The sequence below is a fragment of the Schistocerca cancellata genome, chromosome 8, assembly GCF_023864275.1.
Source record: "Schistocerca cancellata isolate TAMUIC-IGC-003103 chromosome 8, iqSchCanc2.1, whole genome shotgun sequence".
Lineage (NCBI taxonomy): Eukaryota > Metazoa > Arthropoda > Insecta > Orthoptera > Acrididae > Schistocerca > Schistocerca cancellata.
This window is the reverse complement of record NC_064633.1, coordinates 197,237,250-197,259,001: the sequence shown is the minus strand read 5'-3', so window position 1 is coordinate 197,259,001 and position 21,752 is coordinate 197,237,250.

The following is a 21,752-nucleotide window of genomic DNA, read 5'->3' as shown; positions in this document are numbered from 1 at the left end:
CCGAACAACTGCTTGTATAAACGCCATAGGTGGACCAACCCGTTACTGACTTGCGCAGTTTGTGACGCTGTTTCTGCTGAATAAATTAACGACTTTTTCTGAAATTTTAATCATTTATTTGTCTACCCGTGTACATCACATACACCGATTTCCGTCCCTTGTGTATAATTTTTTCGTGGTGCCTCGTTTTTTTATCGTTTTATAGTGTATTTGGTGTTTCTCCGAAATATATCGCGATTCCAGAAGTGGTGGTTAGAGCTGGACGCAGTAGTTCAGTGTAAACAAATACTCACTTCCCACACCTGACCGATGATTCGCGCATTTACTTCCCTCCCACAAACACGCAACGGAAAAGCTAGGTACACCATTGAGTCCACTTTTCACACTGGTTCAGATGGATGTGTCCGCCTCTGTACCTGAGTGGTAAACGTGGCTGACTGCCATATGGAGAACCCGAGTTCGATTCCCAGAGGTTTTTCCTCGGTGGGAGGACTGGTACGGTGTTGCCTTCAGCCCCGTGATGGCATTTGGGGAGTTACTTGATAGAGTAATAGCGGCTTCCGTCCACGGAAACTGGCAATGGCGGGACAGAGGTGTGCTGACCTCAGGACACTCCGTACGGTATCCTGTGCCGCCACTAACGGAGGATAACACGGCGGTCGGTCGGTGGGGATGGGCATGCCAGGTCCTGTGGACGGAGTTAACTTTTGCGTTGAGATGGATGTAGGTTGTAGTACTCTCATGCTCATAAATTAAGGATAACTGCAGAATGTGGTGCCACACAACGTGGCACTGCACAAAACTGGCGCTAATAGCATAGGCACATAGGGAACACACACGACACAGATCTATAAGTCCACTCCTTTCGCCTGATATCTTCTGTTTCGAGGTACTCCTCCACGATGGCAGCTCGGTGGGGCCGTGCGTTATCGTCCATCAGGAGGAAGGTGGGACCCACTGCACCCCTGAAAAGGCGGACATACTGGTGCAAAATGACGTCCCGATACAGATGACCTGTTACTGTTCCTCTGTCAAAGACATGCAGGCGTGTACGTCCACCAATCATAATCCCACCCCACACCATCACACCACGACCTCCATACAGGTGCCTTTCAAGGACATTAAGGGGTTTATATCTGGTTCCTGGTTCACGCCAGATGAAAACCCGGCGAGAATCACTGTTCAGACTATACCTGGACTCGTCCGTGAACATAAACTGGGACCACTGCTCCAATGACAATGTACTGTGTTGTTGACACCATGCTTTACAGGCTCTCCTATGACCAGGCGTCAGTGGAATGCACTTTGAAGGTCCCCGGGCGAATAAACCACGTCTGGTCAGTCGTCTGTAGACTGTGTGTCTGGAGACAAGTGTTCCAGTGGCTGCGGTAAGGTCCCGAGCAAGGTTACCTGCAGTAGTCCCAGGCCATCTGCAGGCACTGACGGTGAGATATCAGTCTTCTTGTGGTGTTGTACACTGTGGACGTCCCGTACTGTAGCGCCTGGACAAGTTTCCTGTCTACTGGAATCGTTGCCATTATCGTGAGATCACACTTTGTGGCACACGGATGGCCCGTGCTACGACCTGCTGTGTTTGACCATCCTCCAGTTGCCCTAGTTTTCTACCCCTCATAACGTCATAAATATGTGTTCTTTGAGCCATTGCCGGCCGGAGTGGCCGAGCGGCTCTAAGCGCTTCAGCCTGGAACCGCGCGACCGCTACAGTCGCAGGTTCGAATCCTGCCTCGGGCATGGATGTGTGTGATGTCCTTAGGTTAGTTAGGTTTAAGTAGTTCTAAGTTCTAGGGGACTGATGACCTCAGAAGTTCAGTCCCATAGTGCTCAGAGCCATTTGAACCATTTTTTTTGAGCCATTTTCAACACACAGTGACCATTAGCACGTCTGAAAACGTCTGCACACTTACTCGCTGCACCGTACTCTGACATGCTCCAACACACCTCTGTGTATGTGGACTGCTGCCAGCGCCACCATGCGACGACCGCAGGTCAAATGCACCACATGGTCTTACCCCGAGGTGATTTAAACCCGCAAACCGCCACCAGAACGTTGTTTCACCGTTTATCAGCATTATCCTTAATTTATGAGCATGAGTGTAGTTATTTAGCAATAAGGAGACTTGTGGCGCAGGAGAGTCCAACGTGGAGGGCTGTATGAAACCAGTCTCGGGACTGCAGACACACCGAGTAGGAAAGTGGCGTGCTGTCCCCCCCCCCCCCCCCCCCCCCCGCCCTTACAGCACGTGTCACAGCAGCTGCCGCCTCGGAGCTTCCCGGAACGCTTGCCGCGTTCCTTTAATTGACAGCGTTCGCTTGCAAAACAGCCGCCGGACCGGAGTAACGGGTTTCCGCGTCGGTGCGTGCTACGACGCTTGTCTGGAGCGCGCAACGTTAACTCCAGCTATGAAGCCCAGCCATTAGCTATGGATATATCGCCAACTTTCGCCTCGTCATTCGACCGAATGAAGCGTGAAACGTCATTATCCATTGCCACAGACGTTACTTTGCAAGTGATGTTATGTTCTTCACTCCCAAGACTGACCTGATGCAGTCCTTTACGCTAGCCTATGCTGTGCAAATCTCTCCGTCTATTCATAAACACTATGCCGTACATCCATTTGAATCTGCTTGGTTCAAATGGCTCTGAGCACTATGGGACTTAACATCTGAGGTCATCAGTCCCCTAGAACTTAGAACTACTTAAACCTAACTAACCTAAGGACATCGCAAACATCCATGCCCGAGGCAGGACTCGAACCTGCGACTGTAGCGGTCGCGCTGTTCCAGACTGAAGCGCCTAGAACCGCTCGGCCACCCCGGCCAGCTGATCCTGCTTACCACACTGTTCAGTAAAATCAGGGGAATACGTGTAGCAACGTCCAGTATGTTAAATCAATTTTGATACAGACGATGCCTGTTGTCTTATTGCGCGGCTTGAGATCCTTGCTTTCGTGGAGGCAACAATTAAAATCATTCGCCATCTATTAGTTGTATTACGCATTACTGTGTCAGGTGACCCCTCAGGCAGAAGTGGAGACACCGTTATGAGCGGTTATGACATCTATTGGTTGTATTAAGCATTACTGTGTCAGGTGACCCCTCAGGCAGAAATGGAGACACCGTTATGAGCCGTACCTGCCACATGCTGTTCAGGAAATCGACAAATTTCAGGATGTTATGGAAGCCTTCAGTGTTGACAACCATACGGATATTGTCCACGGTCGCTTTACTGGTAGGCTGTTCATCCAAAAGATCCTGTTGGACCACTTGGTGGGTGCTGCATACGTGGTGGTCCTGAATTCCTTCCAATACCAGGGCCTATATGGCGGGCGTAAGCGAATTCTGGACGTTGGAGTAATGGAATGGCCGGCAGTGAGACCGACCTAAATCCCATTCTGCATATGTGTGACATGCTTGGCATCCTGATTTAGGTTTTCCGTGATTTCCCTAAATCGCTTCAGGCAAATTCCGGGATGGTTCCTTTGAAAGGACACGGCCGACTTCCTTCTCAATCCTTCCCTAACCCGATGAGACCGATGACCTCGGTTTTAGGCCCCCTCTCCCATATCAACCAACCAACCAACCAACCTTGCTTGACAGACGTGTTGGTAGTCGTTTTCTTCCACCACAGACTCTCAAAGAACTCTCATGGGCTCTTAATGAATAACTGGGAGGGATTTTACAGGGTAACCTCCGTAGACTTATACGGAGCATGCCACGTAGGCATTATGCCCTGATAAACTCACGCGAAGGGCATACACATTTTTTAAGCTCCTAGAGCCCAATGTAAAACATCCATGATGAACGGATGAATGATTGTTTCCACTTTCTTTTTGACGCCTGTCGAACATTTCAGCTCTTTTTATCGAAACGATCGAGGATGTAACGATGTTTTGCTGTGTACTTAATTTGTGAAACATAAAGATATAATCTGATAAGATATCCAGTCCTCAATTATTGCTCAATAGAGTATGGCAGACGCCCACAGCCATGTTCCCCTAATTCTTTTGAGGAGTATATAAATAAACTTTGTTCTAAATCTAGAAGTTTTCCTCCCCCGACACAGACTTTCCACCATTACCAAATTAACTATACCTTGATGGTTCAGGGCGTGTCTTGTCAACTGATCCCTTTTTTTTAGTCAGTCAATCGATTCAGCATCTCCTCATCTTTATTATTAAACGGCTACAACGCTCACTCAATCCCAGCTGCATGTAGCCTATCGAACAGCTTCCAGAAGCAACAATAATTTGCAGAATGAGATTTTCACTCTGCAGCGGAGTGTGCGCTGATATGAAACTTCCTGGCAGATTAAAACTGTGTGCCGGACCGAGACTCGAACTCGGGACCTTTGCCTTTCGCGGGCAAGTGCTCTACCACACTAGGGTTAGGAACTGTGTGTATGTCTTGAGGAAGGCTGCTGAAATTACCCAGACTATATTTATCCATTATTCGAAAATGAGAGCACTTAGCGATTGTATCGAATTTTCAACACAATTTCAAACTTTTCCTCGTTGACACCCCTGACAAAATGATTAAAGTAAAAGTGTTTGCCGGCCGTTGTGGCCGAGCGGTTCTAGGCGCTTCAGTCCGAAACCGCGATGCTGCTACGGTCGCAGGTTCGAATCCTGCCTCGGTCATGGGTGTGTATGGTGTCAGGTGAGTTAGGTTTAAGTAGTTCTACGTCTAGGGGACTGATGACCTCAGATGTTAGGTCTCATAGTGCTCATAGCCATTTGAACCATTTTTGAAAAAGTGTTTATTGCTCACTATATTTTCGTTTTTCATGCAGTAAAGCTTCAGCATAAAGCATGACTTTTTAATTTATTACTTCTTTACTAATAACTCTGTTCACAGATAGTATCCATATTTAGCCATTAATGTACTAGTACAATTATATCATTATACGACATACACCTCAAGAGGGACGACTTCATGAATACTGGGATTGCAGAAAACTAGGTTTCCTTGAAATAGAACGTAAATTACGTGAGCGCTCCATTCTTTAAATAATGGGGGAGGGGGGATTACTTGTACTATAGTAACATACTAACAAATTACCATGAGAAAAGTTCTTATCGTTTACTAACACATTAACATAACATAGCTTATTTTCTTGAGAAAAATACGTGTGCAAGCAGTTAAGAATTTGTAATAATAGATGTAATACGACATGCGATAATACCTAGGCAGCTGGCCAAAATTCATTACCCGCAAATAAAAATAAATAACCCCGTAAATCTGACTTTTGTTTGCTGTTTTCCTTTCAGAGACAGGAAACGAATCACAGACGGAGCTTTTATCATCTCAAAAGGGTGGAAACCTTGAATTTAGTTAAAAAAATGGCTTCTGAGGTCATCAGTCCCCTAGAACTTAGAACTACTTAAACCTAACTAACCTAAGGACATCACACACATCCATGACCGAGGCAGGATTCGAACCTGCGACCGTAGCAGTCGCGCGGTTCCAGACTGTAGCGCCTAGAACCGCTCGGCCACCCCGGCCGGCTAAATTTAGTATTATGGCCGTATTTCCCAGGAATAGTGCGCAGTGGCATGGAATTGCTCTACGCTACAGAGCGTGAACTTGTTTTCCCTGATAACACGAACTGTATGACCACCCGACGCATGTCGTGTTCTATAGTCTCGAGACGGAAAAATTGTGTATGGTACAGTACTCAGATGCACAGCGAGCGATGTCGGTTCCTCGAAGCTAAAATGTAGCGGCGTTCGCGAGGTGCATTCGCGTCTGTGAACTTTGTTTTTAATATGCTGCCGTGTCGAAGCCTGTTAACTGAGGCGTCTGTTGTTCTGTCTTGCTCCATATTTCACTCACACGGAGCTGAGTTCTCATTGTACGCGCCAATATTGAAGAGAGAGCCTGTGACATCACCTGTCTGGAATAATTGCTTCTCGTATTCACAACCTTTGTGCCTGAACAATACGACGGTGGTTTCTGTTGTAAGAATGTTTTGACGGTTGATTGTGACACGGCTTGATATCAGTAAAAGGTAGTCTTGCACCTGTCAGCTGTCTGCCCTCTCACCGCTGGAAACATTGCCTCGTCATCCAAATTCCATCGATTGGCACCTCAAACATGGTGGCTCCCTTTGATCACTCTTGTCACGTCTGATTTGTAAGCCATTTCGCAACCTGTTGCAGTGAGACATAAAAGCCCCCCTACGAAAGTTAGAAATGACGTAGTGTAACAAACGAAGCTATTGTATAATATATTTCTAAATAACTCTTCTCGCCACATGTTGCTGTGGCTCTGTTTGATGAAACGGAAGAGAGAGGAAAAAAGAGGGAAAAAAACAACGAAAGCACTCGTGTCTGATATGTATGGGAACTGGATATACATCCAAATTTCCTTGTCCCGCCTGCCTGTGTCTGTCCTCCTCCTCCCCCCCCCCCTCTCTTTGTCCATCTCCTCCTCCTCCCTTTCTCTCCATTTCTTCCTGCCCCCTCTCTGTCTGCTTCCTCCATTCCGCTCTGTATGTCCATTTCATCCCACTCCCCTGTCTATCTCCTCTTTTCCCTCTCTCTGACCTTGAGCCTTGTTTATTGTTACTGCAAATTCAGATTTTTGTAGTAATATTCTAATAATAAGCCAATAAATCATAAATACAACTGTCCTGTTTCCTAACAACATTCCACTGTTGAGGAAAAATAATAGAACCCAGTACGTTGTCCTCGATGGTGAGTGTTCATCGGAGGTGAGGGTATCATCTGGAGTGCTCCAGGGAAGTGTGGTAGGTCCGCTGTTGTTTTCTATCGACATAAATGATCTTTTGGATAGGGTGGATAGCAATGTGCGGCTGTTTGCTGATGATGCTGTGGTGTACGGGAAGGTGTCGTCGTTGAGTGACTGTAGGAGGATACAAGATGACTTGGACAGGATTTGTGATTGGTGTAAAGAATGGCAGCTAACTCTAAATACAGATAAATGTAAATTCATGCAGATGAATAGGAAAAAGAATCTCGTAATGTTTGAATACTCCATTAGTAGTGTAGCGCTTGACACAGTCACGTAGATTAAATATTTGGGCAGAGTGGTATGAAGTGGGACAAGCATGTAATGGCAGTTGTGAGGAAGGCGGGTAGTCGTCTTCGGTTCATTGGTAGAATTTTGGGAAGATGTGGTTCATCTGTAAAGGAGACCGCTTATAAAACACTAATACGACCTATTCTTGAGTACTGCTCGAGCGTTTGGGATCCCTATCACATCGGATTGAGGGAGGACATAGAAGCAATTCAGAGGCTAGATTTGTTACTGGTAGGTTTGATCGTCACGCGAGTGTTACGGAAATGCTTCAGGAACTCGGGTGGGAGTCTCTAGAGGAAAGGAGGCGTTCTTTTCGTGAATCGCAACTGAGGAAATTTAGAGAACCAGCATTTGAGACTGACTGCAGTACAATTTTAGTGCCGCGAACTTATATTTCGCGGAAAGACTACAAAGATAAGATAAGAGAGATTAGGGCCCGTACAGAGGCATTTAGGCACTCATTTTTCCCTCGTTCTGTTTGGGAGTGGAATAGGGAGAGAAGATGCTAGTTGTGGTACGAGGTACCCTCCACCACGCACCGTATGGTGGATTGCGGAGTATGTATGTAGATGTAGATGTAGGAAAACAGAAAAGTCAGAGTTGCCTGTCCTGTTATGCGATAGGGAAGACAGCATGGCGTGGACTACTACTCGTAGAGTCGTATGCAAAGTTTAATTTACGTGACCCCTGTACAGACAGACGAAGATCTGCAGGTACGAGTTCTTGCCGCTGCACTAGAGTCTGAAGACACACCGGGTGGGGTGGGACGGAACATGCTTCATAGGTACAATGTCTGTAACAGCGTTGGTGGTCACCGCATCGAGCCGCCGTTGTAATGCATCAGTACTGTTCTGTACGTAAACAGTATGATCGCTTCTTTTCTGTTCTGGAATAATGTTAACACATAATGTTTAAGTATCAATACAAACAAGCTTCTTTCGCCATGAACCATGGACCTTGCCGTCGGTGGGGAGGCTTGCGTGCCTCAGCGATACAGATAGCCGTACCGTAGGTGCAACCACAACGGAGGGGTATCTGTTGAGAGGCCATACAAACGTGTGGTTCCTGAAGAGGGGCAGCAGCCTTTTCAGTAGTTGCAAGGGCAACAGTCTGGATGATTGACTGATCTGGCCTTGTAACAGTAACCAAAACGGCCTTGCTGTGCTGGTACTGCGAACGGCTGAAAGCAAGGGGAAACTACGGCCGTAATTTTTCCCGAGGGCATGCAGCTTTACTGTGTGGTTAAATGATGATGGCGTCCTCTTGGGTAAAATATTCCGGAGGTAAAATAGTCCCCCCATTCGGATCTCCGGGTGGGGACCACTCAAGAGGATGTCGTTATCAGGAGAAAGAAAACTGGCGTTCTACGGATCGGAGCGTGGAATGTTAGATCCCTTAATCGGGCAGGTTGGTTAGAAAATTTAAAAAGGGAAATGGATAGGTTAAAGTTAGATATAGTGGGAATTAGTAAGTTCGGTGGAAGGAGGAACAAGACTTCTGGTCAGGTGACTACAGGGTTATAAACACAAAATCAAATAGGGGTAATGTAGGGGTAGGTTTAATAATGAATAGGAAAATAGGAATGCGGGTAAGCTTCTACAAACAGCATAGTGAACGCATTATTGTGGCCAAGATAGATACGAAGCTCACGCCTACTACTGTAGTACAAGTTTATATTCCAACTAGCTCTGCAAATGACGAAGAAATTGAAGAAATGTATGATGAAATAAATGAAATTATTCATATTGTGAAGGGAGACGAAAATTTATTAGTCATGGGTGATTGGAATTCGGCAGTAGGAAAAGGGAGAGAAGGAAACGTAGTAGGTGAATATGGATTCGGGGTAAGAAATGAAAGAGGAAGCCGCCTGGTAGAATTTTGCACAGAGCACAACTTAATCATAGCTAACACTTGGTTCAAGAATGATAAAAGAAGGTTGTATACATGGAAGAAGCCTGGAGATACTGACAGGTTTCAAATAGATTATATAATGGTTAGACAGAGATTTAGGAACCAGGTTTTAAATTGTAAGACATTTCCAGGGGCAGATGTGGATTCTGACCACAATCTATTGGTTATGACCTGTAGATGAAAACTGAAGAAACTGCAAAAAGGTGGCAGTTTAAGGAGATGGGACCTGGATAAACTGACTAAACCAGAGGTTGTACAGAGTTTCAGGGAGAGCATAAGGGAACAATTGACAGGAATGGGGGAAAGAAATACAGTAGAAGAAGAATGGGTAGCTTTGAAGGATGAAGTAGTGAAGGCAGCAGAGGATCAAGTAGGTAAAAAGACGAGGGCTAGTAGAAACCCTTGGGTGACAGAAGAAATACTGAATTTAATTGATGAAAGAAGAAAATATAAAAATGCAGTAAATGAAGTAGGCAAAAAGGAATACAAACGTCTCAAAAATGAGATCGACAGGAAGTGCAAAATGGCTAAGGAGGCATGGCTAGAGGACAAATGTAAGGATGTAGAGGCTTATCTCACTAGGGGTAAGTTAGATACAGCCTACAGGAAAATTAAAGAGACTTTTGGAGAAGAGAGAACCACTTGTATGAATATCAAAAGCTCAAATGGAAACCCAGTTCTAAGCAAAGAAGGGAAAGCAAAAGGTGGAAGGAGTATATAGAGGGTCTATACAAGGGAGATGTACTTGAGGACAATATTATGGAAATGGAAGAGGATGTAGATGAAGACGAAATGGGAGATATAATACTGCGTGAAGAGTTTGACAGAGCACTGAAAGACGTGAGTCGAAACAAGGCCCCGGGAGTAGACAACATTCCATTAGAACTACTGACAGCCTTGGGAGAGCCAGTCCTGACGAAACTCTACCATCTGGTGAGCTAGATGTATGAAACAGGCGAAATACCCTCAGACTTCAAGAAGAATATAATAATTCAAATCCCAAAGAAAGCTTGTGTTGACAAATGTGAAAATTACCGAACTATCAGTTTAATAAGTCACGGCTGCAAAATACTAACGCGGATTCTTTACAGACGAATGGAAAAACTGGTAGAAGCCGACCTCGGGGAAGATCAGTTTGGATTCCGTAGAAATGTTGGGACACGTGAGGCAATACTGACCCTACGACTTATCTTATAAGCTAGATTAAGGAAAGGCAAACCTACGTTTCTAGCATTTGTAGACTTAGAGAAAGCTTTTGACAATGTTGACTGGAATACGCTCTTTAAAATTCTGAAGGTGGCAGGGGTAAAATACAGGGAGCGAAAGGCTATTTACAATTTGTACAGAAACCAGATGGCAGTTATAAGAGTCGAGGGACATGAAAGGGAAACAGTGGTTGGGAAGGGAGTAAGACAGGGTTGTAGTCTCTCCCCGATGTTATTCAATCTGTATATTGAGCAAGCAGTAAAGGAAACAAAAGAAAAATTCGGAGAAGGTATTAAAATCCATGGAGAAGAAATAAAAACTTTTTTAGATTTGCCGGTGACATTGTAATTCTGTCAGAGACAGCAAAGAACTTGGAAGAGCAGTTGAACGGAGTGGATAGTGTCTTGAAAGGAGGGCATAAGATGAACATCAACAAAAGCAAAACGAGGATAATGGAATGTAGTCGAATTAAGTCGGGTGATGTTGAGGGTATTAGATTAGGAAATGAGACACTTAAAGTAGTAAAGGAGTTTTGCTATTTGGGGAGCAAAATAACTGATGGTGGTCGAAGTAGAGAGGATATAAAATGTAGACTAGCAATGGTAAGGAAAGCGTTTCTGAAGAAGAGAAATTTGTTAACATCGAGTATAGATTTAAGTGTCAGGAAGTCATTTCTGAAAGTATTTGTATGGAGTGTAGCCATGTATGGAAGTGAAACATGGACGGTAAATAGTTTGGACAAGAAGAGAATAGAAGCTTTCGAAATGTGATGCTACAGAATAATGCTGAAGATTAGATGGGTAGATCACATAACTAATGAGGAGGTATTGAACAGGATTGGGGAGAAGAGAAGTTTGTGGCACAACTTGACTAGAAGTAGGGATCGGTTGGTAGGACATGTTTTGAGGCATCAAGGGATCACAAATTTAGCATTGGAGGGCAGTGTGGAGGGTAAAAATCGTAGAGGGAGACCAAGAGATGAATACACTAAGCAGATTCAGAAGGATGTAGGTTGCAGTAGGTACTGGGAGATGAAGAAGCTTGCACAGGATAGAGTAGCATGGAGAGCTGCATCAAACCAGTCTCCGGACTGAAGACCACAACAACAACACAAACAAGCTTAATTGATAAATGGATGTTTCGTTCTGTTTGTTTTAGAACTGTTGCCTAATAATTGTACCTTGGTTACAGTGAAATCCTTAAGCGAATGTAGGGTGGTTGTTGTTATTGTTGTTGTTGTTGTTGTTGTGGTCCTCACTCCTGAGACTGGCTTGATGCAGCTCACCATGCTACTCTATCCTGTGCAAGCTTCTTCATCTCCCAGTACCCAATGCCACCTACATCGTTTTGAATCTTATCACGGTTAATTCGGTTCCTCAAGCACAAGTGGATGAGTTAAACACCTGAATTGAAACCGTCGTAGAACGGAAACGGTACGTTTCCAGTCATGGGACCGAGCGAGGTGGCGCAGTGGTTAGCACACTGGACTCGTATTCGAGAGGACGACGGTTCAAACGCTCGCCCGCCCATCCTGATTTAGGTTTTCCGTGATTTCCATAAATCGCTTCAGACTGATGTCGGGATGGTTCTTTTGAAAGGGCATGGCCGACTTCCTTTCCGATTTTTTTCTAATCCGGTGGGACCGATGACCTCGCTGTTTGATCCCCACCCCCAAATCAACCAATGAACCAACTGGACATGGGTTCCTATTCAAAATTATATATATATACGTTAGTGTAATGAACGTTTGGACAGGGAGTATGATCTCTATTTATTACTGTAACGTGTAACAAATTGAAGTAAGTCGGCTAAGTACTCGTTGAAATTTTAAATAACAATGTTCCACTGTGTACGTTACATCTTTATTTATATATTATACAGAGGGGTCCAAAAAAATGTATCCACTGTTTAAAAGTCCTTTACTGGCAAACTGATTGATGGAGTTGTCTCGTCTTTGGTTGAGTAATAGTCTGTAATTCCGGTAATCGCCACACAAACGTTGTATTGCGTTGTTTTGTTCTGTCAGATGACAGTCGCCAGATAGTCAGTGTTTTGTTCTTAGTTGCACCTAGTTACTCAAGTAAACATGGCTGGCGCAAAGCTTACATTCGATGAAAGGAAGTCAATTTTGAAGTGATATTTTTAGTACGAAAACATAAATGAGGTTCAACGGCAATGGCGAAATGAGTATCAAACAGAGCCACCGACACGTATAACGATTCGTCGCATTAGAGACAAATTTAAAGCCGAAGGCTGTGTTAAAGATCTACACAAACAACGATCTGGACGAGCTGTAACAGTAACAAGTCCAGCTAACTCCCGTCGTGTGTTAACAACAATTCTCTGGCTCACCACAGAAATCTGAGACACTGTGCCCGTGAAACTGGAGTGAGTCGCTCAAGTGTTCGGCGAATTTTGAAGACAGCAAAGTGCTACATCCCATGATTGCTACACGCAACGAACGAGGACGACCCATATCGTAGAATGGATTACTGCGAGTGGTTTACTAACATGGTGCGCAACGATGAAGAGTTTGCAGAGATGATCGTGTGGTCTGATGAGGCACAGTTCAAACTCAGTGGTACAGTAAATCGCCACAATTGCATCTACTGGTTCGCCGAAAATCCGAACGTCCATGTAGACAAAGCCGTGAATTTACCAGGACTAAATGTGTGGTATGGGTTGTCTTACCGGGGCTTGATTGAGCCATTCTTCTTTGACGGCACAGTTACCGGTGAGGTGTCCCTTCAGAAGCTTCAGACATCCATTTTCCCTGCCATCCGAGACTTGTATGGAGACGGAAGACTTTACTTTCAACAAGATGGTGCCCCAGCCCACTACCAAAATCGTGTTAGGGCGAAACTCTACGAAAATCTACCAGAAGATGGTTAGGCCGTAGAGGTGCTGTGGAGTGTCCACCACGTTCCCCAGACCTAACTCCTCTGGACTTTTATCTGTGGGGAACACTAAAGGACGTCGTTTATCGACAAAAGCCACGCACATTGGATGAACTTCGAGAATCCATCGCACATTCATGTGCAAGTATCCAACTGAATACGTTGCAGTCAGTAGTACGTGCTGCAGTTCGGCGGCATCGTGTGTGTGTGGATGTTAATGGTGATCACTTCGAACACCTACAGTGATATCTTTAAGTTGGACTTTAAGCTACATTTTCACCAAAAATGGGACAACTCCGTCAATTAGTTTGCAAGTTATGGACTTTTAAACAGTGGGTACGTTTTTTCTTTGGACCCCTCTGTATATGTTACAATAGACATGTAAAAACAAGCGCGAATTCGGCTGCGAAGTTGTCAAAATTTCGAAGCAATCGATGAAGAACTTTCGAGATTTAAAATTTTGAACAAATGAACATTTACATTTTTATGTAGATTTCGCTCACAATTATTACATGTATATTTGCATGCTGTATATGGCGCCCCAGTAGCTGTATTAAAACACGCGCGTATTCGACTGCAACGTTGTGTAAAAATTTCAAAGCAATGGGTGAAGAACTTTCGTAGATTTATGATTTTGAGCGAACGAACATTTACATTTTCATTTATACGGATGTAATTGTTCGTTTGTTCAAAATCGTAAATCTCTGAATGATCTTTACCCATTGCTTTGAAACTTTATCGCAGCGTTGCAGTCTAATACGCGCGTGTTTTATACAGCTACTGCAGCGCCATGTGTAGGACATACGTTCGTTTGTTCAGAATCTTGAATCTCCGAAAGTTCTTCACCAATTGCTTTGAAATTTTGACACAACGTAGCATTCGAATACGCGCGTCCTTTTACGTACCTACTGGAGTACCATGTGGTATATATATATATATATATATATATATATATATATATATATATATATATATATATATAATGTGTATAATGAACCTAATTATGTATCCATCCCATGGCGCTCCAGTAGGTAGCTGAAACACGCGCGTTGTGCCAGATTTCAAAGGAATCAGTGACGATTATTCGGAGATTTTCGATTTTGTACAAACTAACATGAGATTTTTGCTAATAACATATCACTTTTATTAGTGTAAGTATATTTATGTATCATATGGCATTGCTGTAAGTGTATAAACACTCTCTTGTTCGAATGCAGTGTTGTGTCAAAATTTCAAAGCAATGGGTAAAGAACATTCGTAGATACACGATTTTGAACAAGCAAACATGTACATTATAGAAGATCTTACGATAGGTTTCAGTAAGAGACCATTTCAGGGACACACATATATATATATATATATATATATATATATATATATATATATATATATATATATCACAAAACATGTCAAAACGTAATATTTATGAATGATATTTTGTTGTGCAAAGGTAGATGGTTCAAATGGCTCTGAGAACTATAGAACTTAACTTCTGAGGTCATCAGTCCCCTAGAACTTAGAACTACGTGAACCTAACTAACCTAAGGACATCACACACATCCATGCCCGAGGCAGGATTCGAACCTGCGACCGTAGCGGTCGCGCGGTTCCAGATTGAAGCGCGTAGAACCGCTCGGCCATGCAATGGTAGAGGTATGACTACATGTTTCATTAAGAGCGACGTGTTTATTTCTGTGTGCAAGGAAGTCTTGAATCCAGTCGCAAATCTGACCCGATACTCGCTAAGCTTGTGTTTTTTTGAGTAAACGGTAGTGCGGTACAGCGTCAAATGCTTTCCTGAAGTCAAGGAACACGGCACCAACTTGAGTGCCAAATATACAGCGTTGTCGAACTCATGGAGGAACGGAGCGAGCTGAATTTCTCAAGTTTTCTGTTTGCGGAATTCGTGTGATTTCTATAGAGAAGGTTCTCGTACCCCAAAAACATAATAGAATGTGAGCACAAAACATGTTCCATAATTCTACAACAGAGTGACGTAAGCGATATAGGTCTGTAAGTAACCGCATCTGTCCTGTGGGAATAACCCGCGCTTTCAAATGTTGAAATGTGTGTGAAATCTTATGGGACTTAACTGCTAAGATCATCAGTCCCTAAGCTTACACACTATTTAACCTAAATTATCCTAAGGACAAACACACACACCCATGCCCGAGGGAGGACTCGAACCTCCGCCGGGACCAGCCGCACAGTCCATGACTGCAGCGCCTTAAACCTGCGCTTTGTTCCAGTCGCTAGGTACCCGTGGTTGTTCCAGCGACGCACAATAGACTGCCGCTAAAAGGGAGTACGTTCTCTCGCTTAATTTTTTTAGGAGCTTGCAGGTATCTCTTCTGATCCAGATGCCTTTGACGCAAATGCATTCAGTATTTTCCACTGTAATGAGCTATTTTGTTGTGTTTACAATAGTACTAAACTGCTTGTAGTACCATATGTTTGTGCGTTTTGAAATAAAAGCTGTTTAGAAAGTTTATGAGCCATGGGATAAACTTGAACTACGCCCTCCATTTAGCAGGTTTTCTGGCAGAAGATGGATAATACGACATTTTGTTGGAATTACGCAGCATCTCAGATGTAGAAGTAACTTCAGATATGCCACAGGGATGTGTGTTGGAACCAGTGCTGTTCATGTAGTATGCTAATGACGTGGGTTTAACAATAGTAACGTCAGAATTTTTGCAGATGATACAGTCTTCTATAATAAGTATTATCTGAAGCAAAGAAGCACAAATATTCCTAAGTGGTGCAAACTTTGCAATTTATTTTAAATGTTCAGATATGTAAAACTGTGCATTAAGCGACCTGTGACCACAGTATCAACGAGTGACATACGGAACCCGTCAACTCATACAAATACCAGGGTGTAACAGTTTATAGGAATACGAAATGGAACGATCACACAGGCTCAGTTCAAGGTAAACGAGTTGGCAGGCTTCAATTCATTCGCAGGATAGTAGGAAAATACTATCAGACTACAAAGTAGAGTGGTTACGAATCAGTCGTGCGACCCATTCTAGAATTCGCTCAAATGCGTGGGATCTATACCAGAGAGGACTAACAGCGCAAGATATACGAACTGGGAAGAAGGGCAACACCAATGGTCACAGGTTCCCAGAAAGAAATTTTCACTCTGCAGCGGAGTGTGTGCTGACATGTACCTTCCTGGCAGATAAAAACTGTTTGCTGACCCGAGTCTGCAAATAGAGACCTTCGTAATTCGCAGACAAGTGTTCTATCGACTGAGCTACCCAACCCGTGCTAATAGCTTTACTTCCGCCAATACCTCATCTGCCGTCCAAACTTCACACAAGCTTTCTTTGAGGAGTACTGGTCTTGCAAGTTTCGCAGGAGAGCTTCTGTGAAGTCTGGACAGTAGGAGATGAGGTACAGACGGAAGTAAAGTTGTGAGGAGGGGTCGTGAGTCGTGATTGAGTAGCTCAGCCGGTAGAGCACTTGCCCACGAAAGGCGAAAGTCCAGAGTTCGAGTCTCGGTGCGCTTCACAGTTTTAATTTGGCATAAAGTTTCGGTCACAAGTTTAGTGGATCCATGGGAGAGCGTGACGGAGATGCCAAATAAACTTAACTGGCAGGCAGTTGAAGAAAGACTACCACTAGACCGCGAAATCCTACACACAAGGAGATTCTATAGCTCCTGCGTATGGCCTCCGCGGGGAAGCCAAAGACAAGACTAATTACAGGACGAGTTTAAGCAATCATTTCTCGTGCGCACGACAGGCGAACTGAACTGGAAGAAATGGTGCCGTGCACTTCAGTGGTTGGAAAGTGTAGACGTAATGTTGATTTTTGACAGTGAGTGATTTTATTTGAAAATGTAATTCCGCATCGCTTGATAAAGAGCATGTACGCGAATCTGTGTTTGTGTGTAGCATTGACAAACATTTCTTCGTAACTACAGTTACTATACTTGTTTTGATTTAACCGTTTCATATCTACATCTACGTGGTTACTCAGCAATTCACAATTAAGTACCTGCAGACTGTTCATCGAACCACCTTCAAGCTGTTTCGCTACCGCTCCACTCTCGAACACTTAAATCTGTCGGCGCGAGCTCTGATTAATTTTCTGTTGACGATCATTTCTCCCTGGGTAGGTGTGCACCAACAAAATATTTTCAGACTCTCAGGGGAAAATTGCTGATTCAAATTTCATTAGAAGATCCTGCGATATTTCGCCATTGTTTTAATGATTGCCAGCCTAATTCTCGTATCATATCCGTGTTCTATAATAAATATTATCTGAAACAAAGCAGCACAAATATTCTGTCAGCTCTTGATAATATTTCTAAGTGGTGCAAACTCCCTTATTTCGTGATAATACAAAATGAGCTCACCTCTTTTGAACTCCTTCGATGTCCTCCGTCAATCCCATTTTATGCAGATCCCACAACGCACAGCAATACTCCAGAGGAGGGCGGACAAGCATAGTGTAAGACCTCTTTAGTAGACCTCTTGCATTTTCTAAGCGTTCAACCAGGAAATCACAGTCTTTGGCTTAATTTCCCACAATATTATCAACGTGATCGTTCCAAATTAAGTTATTCGTAATTGTAAAGTATTTAGTTAAATTTACAGCCTTTAGATTTCTGTGACTTATCGTGTAAGCGAAATTTAGCGAATTCCTTTTAGTACTTATGTGGATGACTTCACACTTTCCATTATTTACAGCCCTTGCCTCATTTACTACCATATATACATCTTGTCTAAATCATTTTGCAATTGTTTTGATCATCTGATGGCTTTTCAGGACGGTAAATGACAGCATCTTCTGCAAACAATCTAATAGGGTGCTCAGATTGTCCCCTAAATGGTTCATGTAGCTTAGGAAGAGCATAGGGCCTGGTCCTTGGGTAACGCCAGATATTACTTCTGTTTTATTCGATGTCTTTCCGTCAGTTACTACAAACTGTGACCTGTCTGACAGGAACTCACGGATCGAGTCGCACAACTGAGACTGTACTCCATAGACGCGCAATTTGATTACAAGTCACTTCTGAAAAAATGACTCTGAGCACTATGGGACTTAACATCTGAGGTCATCAGTCCCCTAGAACGTAGAACTACTTAAACCTAACTAACCTAAAGACATCACACACATTCATGCCCGAGGCAGGATTCGAACCTGCGACCGTAGCTGTCGCGCGGTTCCCGACTGAAGTGCCTAGAACCGCTCGGTCACCTCGGCCGGCGAAGTCACTTCTGCGAAACAGCGTCAAAAGCCTTCCGGAAATCTAAAAATATGTAATCACCTTGACATCCGCTATCGACAGCACTTATTACTTCGTGAGACTAAAGAGCTAGTTGTGTTTTACGAGAACATCACACGAAATGCCGTATGCATTTCTCGTGTCGAACTTTTCGCGCACGGCTGTTGAATTTGTTACGGTCGTAGGACAATAAAATTCGTGATCTGATGCAATGCAGCTATTATCTTTAATGAGAGCATGTCATCACGCTTTGTCCTGTCGCTTTTACATGGTCTGATTCGCTGTGAGTGTGCTCATATTAGTCATAGACATATGATTGAGGGGGAATTTTGATGAGGCACTGTTTCGTTAGTCGTAAATCCACTTACGGTCACTAATGCTGATGCAAGTCCATGGATGCCGTCATTTGTGAACTCTTTGTATCTGATAGCTTCTGCGAACAGGACAGAAAACGTCCGTCTGTGAGAGCTTTAGCACGGCTTAACAGATTATTGGTACAGGAAAATGTGTATAGTCCGCATTCGAACGGTGGAACAATATTCGCATAGGAAGAGAGAGAGAGAGAGAGAGAGAGAGAGAGAGAGAGAGGGAGGGAGGGAGAGAGAGAGCTGACGTCAGTCGAACAATACTGCTTCTGTGCACTTTGAAACTTATAGTTCGAAACCTCAGTCACGTAAGTCTATGACGTGTCCAGGTCGATCAAGCAGGTTAACTTTGTTGCAACTGCAGTGCTTCAGAGCACACGGTCGTCATGTTTGTTCACATTACTCCGAATGTCTTGCGTAAACATTCACAGTATAGCTTGACAAACTGCTGAAGTGTGTAAATGGGATGTACAAATCGACTATATCACCTAACTGTGTGCTGTGCGGAATGGGTGCATGTCTGTCGGGATATAAGATGTTGCTGTCTCCATTTCAAAAGATTGTCACGGTTTTAGTCGAGATCATGTTGAATCCTTGAATCCCCCGTTTACTTAACCTGCAGACACTTCGAGAATTCACGGTACCCCAGATTACTCAAGTCACTTTGGAGAAACGACAGTGATGAATACGTCGATTGCGAGCTGTGGAAAACCTCCGTAATTAGTGCGAACAGAAAGCACCGTATAACGTCATAGTTGATGTACTGCGAACAGGAATAACCTGTTCCATTCTAGAGCCTCCTTCATATCATTGTCCAGCCGTTATTAATGCTCTCTGAAGAGGTACGCTGTAGCTTTGTGTGCTGATTTACTGGTCTGTTACCCGTAGTATCTCTTGCTTCGATTTGCAGCCCGGTGTAGTATCACAAGGTGTGAATGAAGGTGTGAAAATACTTTATAGTTTCCACTATACGGTGTAGTAACACAATAATTTGCAGCATATTATTTACATTTTGTAGTCTGCTTAATGTACTTACTTATACACATTAAAAAAAAAAAGTTTTGCATCGCCCAAGTTCCCAGAAATACTGAAGATAAAAATTGACTGTGAATATTGTATCACAGACACAGTCCTTTTGACTGTTCAGAGATGTCACTAAACCCGCCCAAAGATGTGAACAACCATGCACGAGCAGCGCCTATTAGACGGAAGGGGTCCGACAGCCGATCAGTTCCAGTCTTTCCACCAGGAAGGAGGAACACAGCTCGTGTTGTCTGTAGTTCAACCATGCCTAGACGGTCTGTATCGCGGTTCGATCGCGTCCGCATTTTACTTTGTGCCAGGAAGGACTCTCAATAAGGGAAGTGTCCAGGCGTCTCAGAGTGAACCGAAGCCATGCTGTTCTGACATGGAGGAGATACAGAGAGACAGGAACTGTCGATGACGTGCCTCGCTTAGGCCGCCCAAGGGCTACTACTGCAGTGGATGACGGCTGCCTACGGATTATGGCTTGGAGGAACCCTGACAGCAACGTCACATTGTTCAATAATGCTTTTCGTGCAGCCACAGGACGTCGTGTTACGGCTGAAACTGTGCGCAATAGGGTGCATGATGCGCAACTTCACTCCCTACGTCCATGGCGAGGTCCATCTTTGCAACCACGACACCATTCAGCACGGTACAGATGGTCCCAACAACATGCCGAATGGAGCGCTCTGGACTGCCATCACGTTCTCTTCAGCGATAATTGTCGCATATACCTTCAATCAGACAATCGTCGGAGACGTGTTTGAAGGCAACCCACTCAGGCTGAACGCCTTAGACACACTGTCCAGCTAGTTTACCAAGGTGCAGGTTCCCTGCTGTTATGGGGTGGACATCTTGTGAATGAATTCCTTCAGGATAACGACATCGCTCGACTATAGTGACCAGCATGTTCTCCAGACATGAACCCTGTCGAACATGCCTGGGATAGATTGAAAAGGGCTGTTTATGGACGACGTGACCCACCAACCACTCTGAGGCATCTACATCGAATCGCCGTTGAGGATTGGGACAATCTGGACCAACAGTGCCTTGATGAACTTTTGGATAGTATGCCATGACGTATACAGACGTGCATCAATGCAAGAGGACGTGCTAGTGGATATTAGAGGTACCGGTGTGTACAACAATCTGGACTACCACCTCTGAAGGTCTCGCTGTGTGGTGGTACAACATGCAATGTAAGGTTTTTAAGCCGGTTGCTGTGGCCGCGTGGTTCTAGGCGCTTCAGTCGGGAACCGCGCGCCTGCTACGGTCGCAGGTTCGAATCCTGCCTCGGGCATGGATGTGTGTGATGTTCTTAGGTTAGTTAGGTTTAAGTAGTTCTAAGTCTAGGGGACTGATGACCTCAGATGTTAAGTCCCATATGCTTAGAGCCATTTGAAACATAAGGTTTTCATGAGCAATAATAAGGGCGGAAATGATGTTTATGTTGATCTCTATTCCAATTTTCTGTACAAGTTCCGGAACTCTCTGAACCGAGGTGATGCAAAACTTTTTTGATGTGTGTATTTTTATATACCGCGGTATCCCGAAGATAAGGTACAGTGGTGACAGGTCGATACCATTTTCTTAGCAAAATTATCAACGCATGATTGAAGTAGGAGAGATGTTCTGTTGATTTTTTGACATTAACAAAGCTTTTATCAACGTTTATTTCTTCTAAATAAATTAATAGTTTACAACAGGTGGACTACACACGGTGTTTCACAATTCAGGCTTCTGGGGGTTACAGAGGAGACTTAGTAGATACAGTTTTGCCCAGGGACTCTGTGAAGACATCTAGCGGTTGGATGTAAAATAAGTTTGAATATCGGATCGCATACAAATTTCCCGATTCACGGCAAGCACACAAACTAAGGAGAGGGCACTGTCTTCAGTGCGTGTTGCGTTTGTGACATCACTTACCATTTCTAACTGACTACAACAACAACTTCTGCGAAAAAACTGGTATGTTCGTTTACAACCTGCACCACGCAAGTAACGAGCAGCCCTTAGTGGCTCGCCATCAGTTTTTTTTTTATC